Source organism: Phasianus colchicus, chromosome 11 (genome assembly GCF_987193195.1).
Source record: "Phasianus colchicus chromosome 11, bPhaCol1.hap1.1, whole genome shotgun sequence".
Lineage (NCBI taxonomy): Eukaryota > Metazoa > Chordata > Aves > Galliformes > Phasianidae > Phasianus > Phasianus colchicus.
This window is the reverse complement of record NC_143446.1, coordinates 11,815,490-11,831,522: the sequence shown is the minus strand read 5'-3', so window position 1 is coordinate 11,831,522 and position 16,033 is coordinate 11,815,490. Positions and strand designations below refer to the sequence as shown.

The following is a 16,033-nucleotide window of genomic DNA, read 5'->3' as shown; positions in this document are numbered from 1 at the left end:
TCTTCAGTCCGCGGCCAGAGTTTCCTATCTCTGATTGACATTACCCACGAGATAATGGTAACTTTCCAGTAAACAGCCAATTCATTTCACAATTTGTACATCATGACACATCCCCCACATACCAGAAAATCAGCTCTACAGACTCCTTTAGAGCCTTAAAAGGTTCCTTACGCTTCAGTTTTAATTTTTAAACGACCATAAGCATTCGACCGAGCTGTAAGCAATTAAAACAAGACACCACTTTGGCAATAAACAAAATATTTTCCCCAGAATTTGCTTAGCTGCCCCATTCATGGACCTGTGCCTTTGGAATGGGGAATGCTTTGGGATTCCAAAGAACACAAATAACAACATCAAGGCATTCCATTTTACTGAACAAAACAGTGATATACCAAAACACTCATGATACATTATCACTGCCTGTGCAGGAGTGTGGGTGGAAGGCTGCAAGAAGAGACAGATAGAACAGCTCCTACACGTGCTTTTTTCCTCTGTGCTATTTGCCTTCTGCCCAAGAAGCGCAGCAAATATATTAATACCCAACTGAAAAATGAGCTGAGGTAATTCTATCTATGAGCATGTGATTGGTCCCGCTGCCACAAATGTTTTCCCTCTTGGTCCGTATCTGAATCTCACACTGACTGACTCACACTGCAGCCACATACGTCACTACTACCCGGCAGCATCAGACCATCATTTGTTTCCTTTTGGAACGGGATGTTCTATAACAGCTCCAACTCCCACTCGACGGTTTATGAAATTGCAGTTCTTTCACATGCCTCCTTTGTTCCTTGTTTATGAGGTGTTAAAGCAGGAGCAGACAGCGGCCTGAGCTCAGGGATGCTTCATCTGAAACCAAAGGGATTTGGCTTTCAAGAAGATGGAGGTGAGATGGTTCTCGGTACATTGTGGAGTTTGTACTTCACACAGGCAAACAAGGGCAGAACTGTTGCTTCCAGCATTGCTGCTTGAAGTACATCCCCACGTTTCATCTACAGGGCTCCTTGCACAGCCAGGGAGAAATTACACCATACAGGAAAGTAGAAGCCATGGACAAGCTGACAGAGCCATTAAAGCAGAACCAGCTCTGCTTCTGAGCTTCTCAGTGTGATGGTCAATATGCAACATTCCCTGTTAAGCACTGGCTGGTTTGCTCTTACGATGCTATCATAGAAACAAAAAGCTTGGAAGAGACCTCTATGATCATCTAGTCCAGTTGTCAACCTATTTACACCTGTGTGTGTAAATACACAGCCATTCCTAGTGAAGAGGAAAGAAAAGAAAAGAAAAGAAAAGAAAAGAAAAGAAAAGAAAAGAAAAGAAAAGAAAAGAAAAGAAAAGAAAAGAAAAGAAAAGAAAAGAAAAGAAAAGAAAAGAAAAGAAAAGAAAAGAAAAGAAAAGAAAAGAAACTCTCTTATTTTCTACCACTGACAATAAAATGGGAAAAGATGATCTGGAGAGAATTCAGAAAAGTGAGACATGTTTTCAAACTGTACGTAGCATTTCTCTAAGAAACAGAAAAAGAAACAGAAAAATCTCTTAACCCTAATAGTCAATGGAGGTGTTCAATCTGACCTCTTGGACCTCTGTCCAATTTACATTCACCAGGGTTAAATAAATAAATAAGCATTAAAAAACCCAAAGCTCTAGCACTGTCCTGCATGGAGCCAAGACCTTACGCAAAGAGGCTTAAGTCACACGTACATTTCCTTTGACCTAGAGGCCAAGCACAGCTCTGTCCAGTCCCAATTATTAAGTGAAAAGGCTTTCATGGCTGCACTAACTTGCATTCAGCTGCCTGAGAAATCTTTAGAAACCACTGCAAAAGCACATCATGACAGCCTGGTGCTCATGGCAACACCCTCACATGCAGCAGGGGCTGGGGAGAGCAGTCAGTGCTCCTGCCCTGGAGTATTTCTGGGACAGCCCCAGGAAGCATCCTAGCAAGCTTCAGGTAGTGCTGCAGTGCAGGAATTACACTGAGCAGGCTCTCAGTGCCAGCCCTGGAGCTTTGGCAGCCGCTAGGACAAAAGAATCTATAAATGCAAGCCATTATCACCTTCCAGACAGCACCTACACCTTCACCTGGACTTACCTGGGGTGATGTGGAGCGCAGTGTTCCTCTCGACATTCAAAATGAACGCACGCACTATCGAATACGAGGCGTCTCGTGCACAGGGTATTGTTCTGGATTTCGGATTTCTTTGGGGTTGTCTTGGCAACAAAGAGGGTTTGCTGCTAGAGGTGTATGAAACACTGGGCAACAAAAAGCAAAGCGGTTCCCACTTGCTTCATTCCATCACCTGGTCAAACTGGACCAGACTTCAACCTGCTGGGATGCTGTTCGTGTGCTGTGTGTCAGCAGGGAGCACGGATCAGCACTGGCTTTTTCCTCCCACCAAAACACTGCAATTTGGAAAAGAGCAAAAATAACCTTCCTCTCTGAGAAATGATGTCTGCTCAGACATCCTGACCACTTCTGTTCACTTTCTCCCTTCACAATGAGGAGTACATCCCTGGAAAGCAACAGAATTACGGATGCTTTTCAGCAAAATTAGTTGGCTCGGTTTGTTGCTTGGGTTTGTTGAGTTATTTTAATTTCAGTTATGGAAATTCTAAGCAATTTCAGTGAAGCCAACGGGGTTACCTTGGGCAGATTCCAGTATAAATGAGTTTGCCAGTTAGCCCCAATTTGAGCAACTCTCATCTGCATGGAGAGAGGAGAAACTGTCCAGCAGCATCTACCCTGCTCAGCCCCTACTGAGCACACAACTTCATTCACTGCACATGAGGTCCAGGAATTACTCTGGAAAGTTTTTAAAGCATCTTTAGAGGCAATCTCACATCACTTATTCATGTCACTTGCCTTTATTTTTACTTACTGAAGGCATTAAAAAAATTAACCCAGACAGCTGTTCAAATTCCTCTACTTTTCATGTAGCAAAAGGCAAAAAAGTCTGAACAGCTGTATCAGTAAAACACAAACCAGGTGGCTTCCCTAAGGCAAAGTTTGTATGAAATCTGTAAGATAATGTTTTTATTATCTGAGTTATTGTATTTCGTTTTTATTGCTTTGCTCTTGTGGATTCTTAAAGAGCCACTGGCCATTTATTTCTCATCTTCCTCCTCAACTTGCAACATTTGAGCCCTACTGTAACTCAACACATGATACTGTGATATTTTTCTAGATGTGTGAAAATCACTCTTTCAGCATAATACCCCTGAATATATTTCAAGGTCTTAAATGAGATTTAAGGCTGGGTGAGAAGCAGTTTTACAGATTTGGCCCAAACCCTAAACCTTGTTCAGCCACCCAAGGCTCATCTGCTAAATCCCTTCCACACAAACCCTGCAAAGGCTGTGCTATGACTGCTATGGTGTTGGCTTGCTGATTTGTGCTTGTTTTCCATAAATTGCTTACTGATGCCTTCTAGCTCAACTTCCATCCTTGGATTAAGAACCCTGTGGGTAATACTGCTAATTCTAAATCCCAATCCAATCCTAATAAGTTATTTTGTTGAAGTTGCTTTTCAGCTTATAGAATAACAATAATGTATAGCAAAATATCTGAAATTTGTTTATTTTTTCTTTTCTTTTCTTTTTTTTTGCTTAAGAAATATCTAAAAGTACTTGCACATGGGAAGGACCATCTTCCAAGGGAAAACACAACAGAATCATCACCGAGTCTAAAGGAGAATTCCATTCTCCTCTAAATTATTTGCCTTTGGTATGCCTACCTCATGTTCAGTAGGTGGATGCAATTCCCCATCTATGTACTTAGCCTGTGTTACTGCAATTCCAGCATGATATATGTTTATTTGGAGTCTAACAAGATCATGAATCAGGAAATAGCACTGTACTTTATATTATGTATTTATTTATTGTGTTAGGATGAAATTTACCTGGGTCTAGAGAACAAAATTAGGCTGTTATAGCCCTTGGTTTCAAATAAGTTATTTTCCTCTCAATGCCTATGCCCTGTGGATAGAAATTTATTTCATCTGTACTGAATAAGAATTCTTCCATTCTCTCACAGCTAAGGTAGCCTCCAGATATCATTTCTATACATTATCTCATACATCCAATTTTGTATCTATTACCTGAATGCTTGAAAATATCTAACATAATACCAACAATCACAGAGTGGAAATGTCTGCAGTTTGTGGGGAATATTTTTTGTTCCCATTCAATCCTTTGGTAACAAAAAAAAATATCCCTGCTCATTAATTTGGTGTCTTTGGTGTCACTGTCATATTTCTGACCTTCACCCACCCCTTGGCTTCTAGGGGCTGGGTGGCCACTGGAAAGAAGGACAGTTTATGGGACTCCAATTTGCAAAATCTCAGTTGTTTTCTGAAGTGTGACAATGAGCAATGAAAAAAGACCTTAACTGGAAGATGTATTAATACATGTAAAAATAGGGGAAGTGAAGTGGAAAATTACATTACAGAATATAAGAGAGCTTGATGTATTTAATAATACAACAGTAATTATCTTTAATAATACTAAAAATATCACAAAAAATATTATGAGTGCTCTGTTAAGTGCTCAGACTCTGATTGCTGTATTTGATAACTCTGCAAGAATTTAAGTCTCAAAGTCTTTCTTTGTGAGAGCATTTTTACACAAAATGCAGGAGAGAAGTCAAACAAATGACAAACTTTTTTCATACAGAGGAGTTATAAAATCATCAAGCAAGTAAAAGTTTATTCAGTTAATTGGCAAACACCCAGCAAGGATTTCACAACACTATCAGCAGGGCGCTGAAATACTAAAACAAATAGCAAACAAAAAAAAAAGCCCAACAGCCAGCTACCAAGTGCTCAGCTCCAGAGAAGTGCTCTTATTTAAGAAATACTTTCCTGAGTATTTTTTAGATAAGTTGCTATTTATCAGCACAAAGTATGTTCTTCCTGGAAGCAAGGTCCATACAAGTTTCTCAACACATCCTAAAATTCACCATTTTCTAAGTTCTTCTTACTGAAGCACCAGGAACATAGGAAGAGTGGAAGCAACATATACAGCCATGAGGAGTACTAAAAATAAATAATATTTGTGTATCATTTAGTGACTTGAGCTAAGATAGTGAGTGGGGTGAATTAACCAGCTGTGACTTCTGTCACTACTTCATTTGGACAGAGAAATTTCTTAAGATGGATGGATGTTCACACAAAGCAGGAGCACAAAGAGGTTCGTGAAGTGCTCAGACAGTAGAAACTTGGAAAGCCCTGTAATAAAAGGAAATCAAGGTATAACCAGTGTGAAGATAATGAAAGAACAGCCACTGACATCCAATAAAACACTGCTGTAATTGTGTTGATTATGAAGCCTCCTTTGAAACAGAGTGGAGCTGAAATTCAGCTCCATGATGAATCTTTTCTTAGGAATAATCTCGAAATCTAGGAAATACTTCACCTTACCTTCCAGTACACACAGGAGTACAGCAACAATGCAAGTGTAAACACCACTGGTGCCAAATACTTCATTTGTCAACGTGCAATGATGCATTTTGTATCAGGATTACATGATAACCAAGATTAATTATAGTTATTACTGAAAGAGAACAGGGCTGTCTCCAGCAATTCCTTAACAGCAAAAAAACTACTTATTTAAAAAGCAAAACATAGCTCACAGGCTTTGTTTGCAGTGGGAAGCTCCTGCAAACAGCTGACCCACCAGTGTTCATACAAAACAAATGGTACCACAGCTGCTTTTAATCTGCTAGATACTAGAGGGTATCTCCACCCTGGGAGACAGCACCAGGTTTTTGAAGAAGGAGCTACCTGTTGATAAAGATTTTATGAGAATTCTAACTTTTCAGCAAAACAAGCAATCACTGAGTATAACCCAGATTCTCTGAAGAGCAGGGAAACATCTCACCACCATTATATAAAAGAAACTATCATCCAACAAGAATTCAAACTAAGTCTCGAGTGGCACTAACAGCATGAATTACACTACAAGGTAGCTTGGACCAACTATACCAACTGACTGCTGCAAAGGATGCCTCTGACCTATGCATTGAGGCCTGCTCTCTTACTTAGAAAGAGACAACAATCCCTGTAAAAAAGCAAAAACTCATGGCTGTCATACTCAAAAGACACACTAAGAGCAGGATTCAGCCCAGTGAAACAGAAAAGCATAAGTAACGTGTACCACCTGAGTCCTGTTGAATCCTACTGTGACAAAACCTTTTTCATTAGAAGTAAATTTCAGCAGCTGAGTAATTAGGCAGACTCTCCTTCCAACAACAGGATGAGACTTTTCTGAGTCAAATATAGTTTATAAGGTCAAACTCATTAAGAGTGGCTGAGCTAACCAATCACGCCAAGTGAACATAGACTCATCACCACCAAGTGATGTAAAAAAAAAAAAAAAAACCCACATCAAGAAAACCAAAGGCTTAAAATTTGGAACAGTACAGAGACTGAACAACTTTATTTTCTACACAAACAATTTGTCATAAGAAACAAAAACACTAAATGTGACAAGGAAATTCTTTTGCTTAAAATTACATGTCTCAGTTATATGATTGCACTGCTTGTGCTCCCTGCGACTCTTCCTCCTCCTGGGTTTCTATCTAGGAAACACTTTTCAAAACGTGCTGGTTCAGATACCTCTTTCAGAGTCTCAGTGTTCAAAGGTTTATTACTATAAATGCTTCTATAAACTATAAAATTTCTAAGGAAATTACACTATCATCTTTTCCTGCTGAGCCTCATCTAGGAATTTAAAATCCTCTAGTGCAGGAGAAGGCTCTGATCACAAACTTTATTTTGCTTTTCCATTAAAAGCAAAAGAGGAAAATTAAGGTGAAAAACTTCAAAGTCTGGGAAAGGAAGACAGGAAACAGCAAGACCAGAGAAGCTGAAAACCAGTACCACATTGCTGAGTCTGGAAAATACCAATGCTTGCTCAAGGCAAAGTACATCACCAACTTTGTTTTGGTACAAGAAGATAATAAATAGTACACTAAGGTTGCACAGATTTATTGTTAGTAGGGTTTGGGTTGGTTTTTTTTTCCTACCTTTCTTATTCATTTTTGAACTTGAATAATTCTAAGAGCTCAATGTTGAGCTTACCATCATGCAAATTCTCCTTACTCTTGCATGAAGTTACAGTGACCTCCAGAAGATTATTTTTCTGTGCACCAACATCACCCTTGAACATTACGATCCAAATCTGGCCTTCAAGCTTGTCACATTATATATAATATTTACATAACAGCTACTATCTAAAAATCAGCAGTTTTGATGTGATTGAGGTATTTCATTACCTCACAGGAAGTACACACAATGAATCAGCAGCAGCACATGCAAGAGATGCTCTGTCACTCAGGATTGCTATACTCAATGGCATGCTATCAAAGATAACATCCAGCTTCTGGAACAAGGAAAACAAAACACTAACTAATACAGAACATTAAAGCCAAACAGAATTTTCCCTGTTCATCCCGCCTCCAGAGAATTGCAACGAACATTACAGAAAAGGCTGAATGAAATCTTGCTGAGTCCTGCGTGCAACCCATTTGCAGAGTGATGTGAGATTTGCCTGAAGTTCAAGCTAAGCCCTCTTCATTGTTCTGACACAGAATAATAAATGTTAAGAATAAGACGTGCAAGGGAATGAACCTCTGAGATCCTAGCCTAAAGATCTGCATGGGGTCTCATACATTTATGGTAAGCATCATCACTGATGGACTCCAGAGGAGAAAAATATTACCTACAAAGCACACGGTTTACAAACTTCTTCTTTCTATCTGTACACAAAGAAGTGAAACAGAGCATTCATCTTGTAAAACTTGTAAAATTCAAAGTTTAAAGCCAAGGAAAACAACCAAGGTAAGAGCTGATCAGCAAAGTCAAATGTTCCTTTACTTAGCAAACAAGACTCTTACAAGTCAGTACTGGGTGTTAGATATGGATTTGGTTGAACAAAGATCAACTGATGAGTATGGGCTTGAATCATGTCAACATTACAGGCAACACGTGTTGGTAAGGAATTTGGTTACTAGCCATATTTTTGTACTCTGGTACCCAAAGAATGCAGTAAGTCCACACAATTTCAGTTAACTTAAGGCCCTGTGTGACCCACAGTAGCTTCTCATGAAGAACACAGTAGAAATTCGAATGCACTTTGCCCAAAAACCTGCTGGAAGCTATGGTTTCTTGGCACATTCCTACCTTAAAGCAGGGAGCCAGCAGGGGTGACAGTGGAGGTACATTGAAGAGTTATTCAGCTCCAGGCAAAATCAGAATAGGTCTCTTCTAATGTAGACTCTGAATGCAAAATTGCAGAAGATATGACTGGTAAATACCAAATGGTTAGACATGACAAATATACACTGAAGAATATTCAGAAACAGAACAGTAATTTCATTACATTACTGACAGCATTCTAAAATATAAGACTCTGCTTTTTCTCCCAGCATTCAGTCCTGGCACACATGGCTGGATGCTCCAGGTCCAACCTCTTTCCATCTGGTCAGACATCAGAAGCAACACATAGCTCCGATAATGTGGACCTGTAGGTCTACGTGTCACCACACACAGCTAGAGGAAGTCTTTAGCTGCTGAAACACTTAATATCCTCTTAACTACTCCCTGTCCTCTTCAAGACCACAGAGGAAGAGGATGTGGGTAAAACACAACTAGCCTGGTCACAGACTGCTTGTTGGGGTCCATCATGTTAAGACCCTATATTTTGGAGCTGAAGTGAAATAATGTTTGAGAAAATTTCTGGAGATGTTCAGTCTGGGGAAAAGGAGGCTGAGGGGAGACCTTACTGCTCTTTTCCAATATCTGAAAGGTGCTTACAGTGAGACTGGGGTTGGTCTCTTCTCACTGGTGACAGGATGAGGGGAAATGGCCTCAAGTTGCGCCAGGGTAAGTTTAGGTTGGATATCAGGAAACACTTCTTTACAAAAAGGGTTGTTAAGCACTGGAATAGGCTCCCCAGGGAGGTGGTTGAGTCACCATCCCTGGATGTGTTTAAAATCCATTTGGATGTGGTGCTCAGGGACATGATTTAGTGGAGGGCTGTTAGTTAGGGTAGCATGGTTAGGTCATGGTTGGACTCGACGATCTTTGAGGTCTTTTCCAACCTGAATGATTCTATGATTAAAAGGGAAAGAAACTGAATAATTAAGAGGGAAAGAAAAATCTGGTGTGAGACACAGAATAGCTAAGGAAAAGAAGTGACAACAAGCAAGCTCTGCAGTCAAGGAAAGGGTAAAATCTTAGCCCTACCAAAGTCAGCAGGATGTTTGCCAGAAAGCTGTAGACAGCTTGTTTTATCCAGGATTTTTAATTAGCGATTAAATGATTCAATGGCAAGTTGGCTGTTTTAAGAAGGAAAGAATCATAGAATAGCTCCAGCATGCCTCTCCCTACCCACCCCTTGGGAGGTACAGATCATACACAGTTTTTATTTATAGGAGACTTGACAGGTATTTCATTGAACCTTAGTTGAAGTCTGCAGTTTCCCAGGCCCCGCCTCCTTCCCCAGTTTGGGGATGAAGATAGGAAACACCTGCTAATGACACCAGAGACATAGCAAACAGCAAAAGCCATGCGTCAGCAGAAAGTACGCTGAAAGCCTGGCTTCTCCAATACAGATTGAGTTCATCTAATGGTGGTTAGCATATATGGAAAAAATAGGATGGTGCATTCTTTTAATTGGCACAAATCTGAGTCTGTGAATGTTCCGAAGTGACAAATAAATAAGGCATTTCCCTGCTGAAGAGGCAAGTCTCTTTGTTACAAGCCCTGCAATCCAGATGATCTATTCATACCACACACATCCCTTATTTTGCATTATTTTTCTGCTTTTCTCAGTCTCCTTCTGCTTTTCCCACTCCAAAGTACATGGGTTTCTATGGAAACAAAACACGTCATTGGAATGGCCAGAACTTGGTGACATCCCTAAGTGCAGAGCGAAAATGCAATTTGAATAAGTGTTTTGCAATTTACAACATGAGCTCAGAAAGGCAGTGGGTGATTATCCTGTGCACGTGTGTGTACATGTGTTCGCGTGGGCGCCTGCCTGTGCACGCACGCACTGCCTTGTTCTGCACCATCCACACACATGCAACGCCACCGGCTTCACGGGGCAGCACGCAGCAGAAGGCTCTGCAGAATCTGTCCCATCTTATTCTGTTTTAATATAGCTGAAAATTGCTTTGACAGCTGAATAGGTTCTTTGTTTATAACTCGTTCCTCGCTGACTCTGCTGCATTATGTAGCTTTGCAAAGAGATTACTTTGTCAAGAACTGAACATATATGGTCTGAGCACGAACAGTTCAGCACGATGAACTGCATTCATTTTGTACGACTTGCAGCACTGCAGTCTTGCTGCCTTTAATGCGTTTGCTTTTCTCTGCAGGTTTTGTTTTCAGATCTTGTGTTTCTTTTAAATTTTCTTGGGGTCTTTGGGATCACCTTCTTTACCCTTTCCTGCACAGACACAGAGAATTTTCATTATGTCAATTTTCAGTATGTTGGAATGCTGTATTGTACAAAGATTTTGGCTGTACATAACAGGGATTATCATTATTGAGTTAGCTAATTATCCACCTGCAAATGCCCTGCTGCCACCCAAAACTGCTGTGGCTTTGCTACTATTTGAATTACTATTTCAATACATCTTTGCCCAGAAAGGTGCTGGGTGTCCCATCCCTGGAGACACCCAGGTCAGGCTGGATGGGCTCTGAGCACCTGATGGAGCTGTAGGGGTCCCTGTTCATTGGGTTGGCCCAGATGGCCATTAAGGGTCCCTTCCAACTCAAACGATTCTATGGTTCCGTGAAAATGGATGCCCCAGCTTCTTATTTCACTGCTTCATCCCTAGCCTAAAAGCAGCTCTAAGTAGGCAGATCTCCTGGTCTGCATGGAGACTGCATGGACTCCTGCAGTACAGCTGTGTGTGAGTGAGTTGTTTGTCTGTACAAAGCCATATTGATAACACTAGAGCAAAACCAGACTGCATGGCGTTACTGGCAGTATCAGGGCCTTGCACCATGCACTGGGCTGCTACCTCCAGTGGTGCTTGAGCTGATTGCACTGGTCATCTCTTATCACTGTTGCTGTTTCTATGTCTAACCATGGCTTGTCCAGAAATTACGTTATTTCAGATTTACTTTGTGCCCCATCCGGCACAAACTCAGGGTATTTTTCTCTGGTTTCTTCCACTCTTCCTCCTCGACATTTTAAATAAATAATATTAATTCTGATGGGCAGATGATATGGTCCAGTGTAAAGATGACTAAAAACAATTGATTGTACTAATGGAAAATTCCTATTGACTTTGTAGTAAGCATTATACTGATCTCCTGTGGGCTGGAGACGGAGATCTTTACATAGAGTCATCACTGGGGAGGATTTCTAGGGCAGGAAACAGAGCTGAGCCCTGAAGCACATTGCATTTCAACAGTTCTGCTCAGCCCATCAGTTGGCAGATCTCCAGTTCACAATGTGCCCCATGTTTTGCACTGAACAGTGTTTCACCACTTCTCAAAATACCAGCCCTATGAAAACGGAGGGGAAGTTTGTCAGACAGACAAATCCCTCCTTATCTTTCAGTCATAACCATCATCCACTTCAGACGATTTAAAGAAATTTGCACATATTTACCTTTAAAACACAGTCAAGAGAAGTAGACTTCTTTGCAAGTTGCTGTTTGAAAACAGAAGCTGAGAAAGATTTTTCCCAACCTTATTTGCTGCCACTCACACTCTTAATGTGCATATATTCCACAAATGTTGGCACACCGTTTGCTAATTTGTTGAATATATAGATGTTTTAATTCACCATCTGCGTGGAAGTTCTTTGTACCAGAAACTAGTGGCTTCACTAATGAATTCCTTATCTTCTGCCCTTTCAGTGAATGATGGACTGCTGCCTGGAGCCTATAGGAAAAATGCCAGTGACCATGCAACATTCAGGTAATCACAGAAAGATGAAAGGCCGCACAGGCGGTTTAGGAACAAAATTGTTCTTGTTCAGGGAATTTTCAGATTTAGCAAGAAGTCATGAGATCTGCAGAGAGTCAGTAAATTTCCACAGCTGGGTTCTGTTCTTCACCCCCCCTTGTGGCAAACTCTGCTGAACCACCAAACATGTCTCAATCGGCCTGAAACCTGCAGGATCCCTTGGAAAATCCCAGACAGCAGCTGGATGGTGTTAGCCTAGGTACCAAGAAAGGCAGTGGTGATTTGTACCATCACCACTTCTGTGCTTGGTGGGAGAGGGTCGAGGTCAACAGGACAAGACGCGCAAAAAGGATTGTGCAAAAAAGAGACTGAGAGAAAAGGATATCATGGTTTGCAAGGGAGATGTAAATAGTTTCCGGGATTGGAGGGCATAGATGTACAGAAAATGAGAAATAGAGGGGGGAAGGAAGGTGTGTCATCAACCAGCAGCATGATCTTTCTGGGGCAAATAAAACAGCTTTGTGTGTGCCAAGTGTGTCCCTCACTTTCCTTTTAGAGAGTCCAATGCTGTTAAGATCCCAGGTGCTTGATTTCCATGTTCACATACCTTGACGTGCATGAATTGAAATATCTTTTTGTAAGGCAGTAGCTAATAGTGAGCTAAATACATGTCACAAAGAGGAGCATCCATGGGCCACTGAGTGTCAGACTACAATTATATAAGAAAACTCACTTTTCTTTTAGAAAAGGCCAATTTTCTAAAAACCACCTTACATTTTTTGGCCCTCGAAATGGGTCCGTGCGTAACTCAGGCATGCAGCTCAGATCAGGTGCTGCAGTTTGGAGAAACAACAACATTTCAAATAGGGTATCAGTCAAGAAGGGACAAATAAAATTCAGAGGAACATGCTGCAAGCTAGAAGGCAAGTCACAACATAGCAGAATCAGGTCAATCCAGCTATCAGCGAAGTGATGAATTTACCCCATTGGCTTTATGACCTTGTTGTGTTTTCTCTCTAAGACTGCACAAGTAAATATGCCAAGACAATGCTTCTTCTGACTTTCCACTGGCTCACTGAGGTTCAGCTGACTGACTTACATCAAGTTCCTCATAGACATAAGAAGAGACCTTATGCTTCTTGACAAAGCAGGCTTGGGGGGTGCAGAACCACAGGTCCAGTTCTCAGGGCCCACATGCCAATGGACATGGGAATCCTAACCAGGATTGGCAAATGGATCAAAGCATTTAAGACTGCATTTGCAGAGCTGAATAACTAAAGGAAGCTCAGCCATCCATAGGGCATTTCAAGTTCTCCCTCAGCAGGGCAAAAAGGCAGGAATAGGGAAGGGATCTCCGTGGCCTGACAGCCGCTGCCCTAGCTTGAATGCTGTGAAGCTCTTTCAGTTCTGCAGATAGTAGTTCTGTAAACAGGAATTACCTTTGGACCCTTAAAAAAACCTCGCATACTGTATCATTCTGGAATGGTGCTAATCTCTATTGTGGAGGTCAAAGCAAGCTTTCTATTATAGGCTCTTTGGTACACACCTACTTCCCAGCCACTCACTTGCAGGGAACAAAATCCAGCCGGTCAGAATGCCCTGTGTGTAACAGGATGCCAGAGCAGGAGCTTGAGGCAATGCGGGTGAGGCACTTTGAAGCCATGAGACCTCCAGGCTGGAGAGTGGAGCCCAGTGTGAGGCAGTGCTGGCTCAGTGCCACTGCAGAAGAGGCAGTTTTCTATTTGCTCCTTGCAAAGGACAATGGCCTATTCAGGGACAATACCAGCTGGAGAGGCCCCTGCCTCACATCCTACCCAACATCCAGCACAGCCTTACTATGTTGCTCCACATGAGCAAGTGCTCTCATGGCCTCCTTCTGCTATGTGTTCACTTTTACAGAGTCCAACCTGATAGCACGTAGGACACACAGAATCCAGGTAAGATTGGGCCTCATGGTTATACTCACAAAGTCCCAACCTTGCAGTCACGTGGACTGGAGCGATGCCCTAAAGCACAAACACTGATAGCTGGGGTGTGGTAAAGCTGGAGGTTAGCTGAGGACCCTCAGTTTCTCTTTCTTTACACATTTTCTGTGTATTTTCCTAGGGGTCTGGAGCGTGCATTGCCTGTGCTGATAAACTTATCAGCAGCAGAGTGAAACATCCGTTTCATTTGCACTGTTTACAGACAGCATATTTCTCTAGTTGGTGAGTTGGGATTGAGTGAATACGGTGAGTCTGTTTTCCACCTGTCCTCATCAGCACTCCTCTTAGCACCGAGCTGCACATCAGGAGAAGGGGGACGGATGCAGCTTGGGGCTTTTCCCTGCCCTGATGCCGAAGTCCTCTACCCCTGCATGCACCCTCCCCAGCCCCAACCCCTGGCGATGAGGAAAGGCAGTGGCACAGTATGTGGACTCCGATTACATCTCCAAACAGGAGGAGCACACAATCGGTGGGAGCCGCCTGCTTTCTAGCCCCTTTGTGCTCAGGGGCAGAAATACAAATAAGTCTCCATGTCTTTTTCCTGCTTATGTGAACAGAGATCCGTTTTTCAATAGCAGGCCCCAACAGATAAGTATTCGCTTTGCCTGGTATTTATTTTGGGGGGGAAGGCCATTTCATTAGCTCTCAAGACAGTGCTCTGCAGCACCTGGGAGTGCAGGTAGAGTCATGATCCAGGGATGCTTCCACACCTGCTGCAGTGCCACACCATCCACACGCAGCCTGGGCACACCCAGCCACAGGGCCGTGCTTTTGCACAACTCAGAGCCAGTTTGCAGAGCTCAGAGATTTGGCTGAAGCGTCGTGCCATGACCATAGGATGGGTGATGGCATCCCAGTGAATTCTCAGCTCGTTTGCTTTTGTCTTCATTGTCTGGTCTCATCTCTTGGGTTGTCTCAAAGAGAATGGGACCATAAATTTTATGAGCAAGTTTTCCCTCTTAAATGAATTACATAACACAACCATTATGCTTGTGTTGTATCAGAAAGACCACAGAGAGAGAAGTGGTAGGAATGGCAACAATCCTCCCAACAAGCTGCAGCACAGCCCCGGCACTGCTGGCAGCACCGCGCCCAGCCTTCACCCCTCTGCATGTAACATCACGCATCGCACGAAACAGCAACGCAGAGCCCGGCCAAGGCAGAACATGGAGCAGCGAGCAATTGCCTTCCTCTGCCTAAACTCACCAAGAGGGCTATTTCTAAAATCACTCATTCCAAAAAGCGCTCGGTGACCAATCCAGCTGTGTGTGTGCCATACAAGTGAGTGGGGGTCCTGCAGACAACTCACAGGATGAAGGCTCAGACTTGAACTTTATTATTTTACTGTACTTGGGGAATTTCTTGGGTTATTTCCTAAGTGTTTTCTAGGCGACTTCCTTGTTCCTAGGTCAAAACATGGCCTTGCCTAAACCTCAATTTGCCCACGTATATTTAAAAGGAATGCAGTGGGTCAATTTCTTCCCCGCTTTGACTTGATTAAGAATCCACACAACATCTCTTCCCTTTGTTACAGCCAGGAAGGACTCTGCAACCCCCAGATGCACAGCATCTGAGAAGTACCTCATGCTGTTATAGGAAGTTCAACGGGAGCACTTGTGAAACGTGGACAGGAACCAGACTAGATTAAAAAAAGGATGTGCTGAGGACTGGGTGTTGGGGTTGTCTGCCCTTAACAGCAAAAAGATGCATCGTCTGCTATTGGCTGGATTTTGTTTGTTTGTTTTTTATCAGCCTGCCAGTTTAGGATTAGGAATACCTTTACACTTCACAATCCTCTGAAATCTCCAGATTGCACTGTCCACTAAGCAGCATCCCACAGCTGACTGTTCCCCTACCTGACATACTGTAGTACATCCCTGCCTCGTTGGTTGCCACTCCACAGCTATTTGTGCCTCTGCACCCAACATCCTGTTGCATGATGTCATTATATGGAATACTAATAAAACAGGGTCCTACAGCATGTATATGTGGGATCTGATAAAGGGAAAGCTGCAGCAAACAGACAGTGCAGGCAGACATAGATAGAGGCTTTGTGGAGTCCTGAATCTGAATCAACACACATGGCTATCAGGCTTCACTTGGTAAAAGGGATTGTCT

The 16,033-nt window shown here is 42.4% G+C and overlaps 1 protein-coding gene across 1 annotated transcript in view; it reads right to left on the bottom strand.

Annotated features, from left to right (window-relative positions):
- The window catches only part of SLC6A6 (solute carrier family 6 member 6), a 107,575-nt gene that overhangs the window by 86,570 nt on the left and 4,972 nt on the right, over positions 1-16,033 (bottom strand). The window contains exon 2 of the mRNA XM_090148260.1: positions 8,184-8,279. The gene's annotated coding sequence lies outside the window, so the exon portion shown is untranslated. The remainder of the gene's footprint in view (positions 1-8,183; positions 8,280-16,033) is intronic.